The sequence below is a fragment of the Ursus arctos genome, unplaced genomic scaffold (genome assembly GCF_023065955.2).
Source record: "Ursus arctos isolate Adak ecotype North America unplaced genomic scaffold, UrsArc2.0 scaffold_27, whole genome shotgun sequence".
NCBI lineage: Eukaryota > Metazoa > Chordata > Mammalia > Carnivora > Ursidae > Ursus > Ursus arctos.
In genome coordinates, this window is record NW_026622952.1 from 37,733,539 (window position 1) to 37,736,507 (window position 2,969).

Sequence of the window (2,969 nt, forward strand, 5' to 3'; positions counted from 1 at the left end):
TTACAGGAGTAGTTTTCTATTCCAATTTTCTTACGGATATTCTGTTTTCAAGGGCAGCCATTTTTACTTTACCATTCCTTTAGGAGTCTGTGAGGAGAGATTGTTATGTGGGTATGTGGGAAGAGACGAAGGGATATAGAATTTCATATAGATCATTACAAGGGATTATTCTAAATTATCCTTATAGGTTTGCCATTCCAGTTTTTAGGACAGAGCTAGAACTCAACCAAAGTGTAGAAATAGGAAGAGATGGGAAGTTACCTCATTTGAAAGTCTAATGCAACGTCTTATTCCAAAGGGAAATCATTACAGAATAGTATCATTAAAATACTTTAATAGATAATTGTTTGTGTTTGTGTGTTTACTTGCCAAATTACATGGTACGACAATGAGAAAAACCCTATCATTTGAAATTACACACTTAAAAAATACTGAATTATAAAAAATCACATACAAATTGTCCTACTAATAGTTGACTTGTCATTAATTTTCCATGTTAATGTTTTCTCTCTGTTTATACATAGGCTTTTTCATTACAAAGTAAGACTCCTTCTATTCCTTCCTGCGGTGCTTCTCTCTCAGTTCACTTAGATAATAAAAAATTTCACATTCAGACTACACTTTCTTCAATTGCGTTACCTCAAGATGAAAGGTAGTTGGCTTTAGAAACAAGCCATCACATAGGCTTCCTCCCAATGTGATGGGTCCTGAACATGATGCCCTATTTATTTTCTTGGCTTTATTTTTTAGAGCAGCTTTAGGTTCGTGGAAAAACTGAGTGAAAGGTACAGACATTTCTCATATGTCCCCTGCTCCCACACATGCATGCCCCCCATTATCAACATTCTCCTCCAGGGTGTACATTTGTTACAATGGAAGCTACATTGACACAACACTGTCACCCAAAGTCCACAGTTCACAGTAGGGTACATTCAATGGGTTTGAAGAAATGTGTGATGACATGTATCTCTGGTTATGGCATCATACAGAGTAGTTCACCTCCCTAATAATCCTCTGTGTTCCATATGTTTATCCCTCCCTTCCCAACCCTTGAAACCACTGATTGTTTTACTGTCTGCATAGTTTTGCCTTTCCCAGAATGTTCTATAGTTAGAATCATACAGTATGAACCCTTTTCAGATTTGAGTCTCTCACTTAGTAACATGTATTTAAGTTTCCTTCATGTCTTTTCATGGCTTGTAACTCATTTCTTTTTAGTGCTGAATCATATTACATGGTCCAGACGTACCGCAGTGTACTTACCACTCACCTACTGAAGGACATCTTCACTGCTGCCATGTTTTAGCAATTACGAATCAAGCTGCTGTCCATGTGCAGATTTTTCTGTAGACATGCGTTTTCATTTACTTTGGGTAAATATCAAGGAGCATGACTGCTGGATCACATGGTAATAGTACGTTTAGTTTTGTAAGGAACTGAGCAACTGTCTTCCAAAGCATCGGTACCATTTTGCACTCCTACCGCCAATGAATGAGTTCCTGTTCCTCCCCATTCTTGCCAGCATTTGGTGCTGTCAGGGTTTTAGATTTTGGCCTTTCTAATCAGTGTGTACTGGTATCTTATTGTTGCCTTAATTGACATTTCCATACCTTTTTTTTTTTTTTTTGGTCTCTTGGGTAGGTCATATAATGTTAGAGACAAAAGTGCTCCTAGATATGATCTAATCCAGAGATTCTCTATCAGGAAGTGGTGGGGATGAAGATGGGGATGATTTCTATCCAAAGCATCTCCAGAACTTTTAAAAAACATCTAGCCCTGCTTTCTTGGCTCCCTCCCTCCTAAACTCTACCATTCATATAAGCTTGGTGTCAGGCATGAGTGACTCTTCCAAGTGGTCATAATATCTTCCATCCCTCTGAAGTGACTACTGTTGATTTAACATAGCTTTTATTTTCCAGGAAGCGGAAGCTCAGAAAGTTCAAGTTTCAGTGCCTTCCCCGACTCATGGAGCTAGTTAATGGCAAAAGCAACACTAGAACCTCTGTCTCCTGCTCCTGGCAATGCATTTCTATTACTTCTATTATTTCTTGATCCATTCTCAAAACAACCTCGTCAGGAGGTAGCCGGCGTCCCACCTGTCCGTAGCCTGTGTGGCTTCCCAGGAGCGTGGCCGTACTCTTTCTGTGAGCTGTCAGCCGGCCTGGGCGGGTGGCCTGAGGGCGAGGCTCCATGAAGCTGTTAGGCCTCAGCGTACTGTACAAAGGCGAGCCCAAGGCAGTGCTGCTTAAAGCCACGGATGACATGTCCTCGTTCAGCTTTCTCCAGAGGTCCAGTGCTCAGGACTTCATGACCTTCACAAGTCAATGGACTGTGGAGCCCTCAGCGGAAGGCCGCAGAGCTTCTGTCAAAAATTGAGAATATCTGTGCCACCTCTATGTGAGAAATGACTGTCTTGCGGGGATGGTCGTAATGGACAGTGAATATCTGTCCCGGGGGGCTTTGCCTTGCCGGAGAAGATACTAGGTGAATTCTCCAAGCAGCTCGACAAGATAGAGTGGCCAGCCGATCCCCTGCTACCATCCACCATGCGGCCCTAGGTGACCAACTCAGAAGATACCAGAACCTTGGAGAAACTGGCCCCATGCTCAAGGTGCTGGCTGAGCTGGATGTGACCAAAATCATTCTGCACAACACCATGGAGTGTCTCTTAGAGCGAGGGGAGAAGCTAGATGACCTGGTGTCCAAACCCAAAGCGCTGTGAACACCGTCTAAAGCCCGGAAACAGCGCGGAAACAGGACTTGTGCTGTGAAGACAGCCTGCGGAAGCCCCTGTGCTGAAATGTCAAGGTCATTCACATCAGAACTGCAGCCCCTGGGGAAGCAGATCCACCGTGGAGAGACCTGCGTGGGGTCACTCTCAATTTTCACTTTGGAGCTCCCAGGAGGAACTGAGCAATCATGGAAGGGCCCTGGGGCTGGGGAACATGCAAATCTCTATGTCTAGTAAT

At 43.4% G+C, this 2,969-nt stretch overlaps 1 pseudogene; it reads left to right on the top strand.

The window, feature by feature from the left end:
* Positions 1-2,181: 2,181 nt before the first annotated feature.
* Positions 2,182-2,752, top strand: LOC113262077 (synaptobrevin homolog YKT6-like; annotated as a pseudogene).
* The last annotated feature ends 217 nt before the right edge of the window (positions 2,753-2,969 follow it).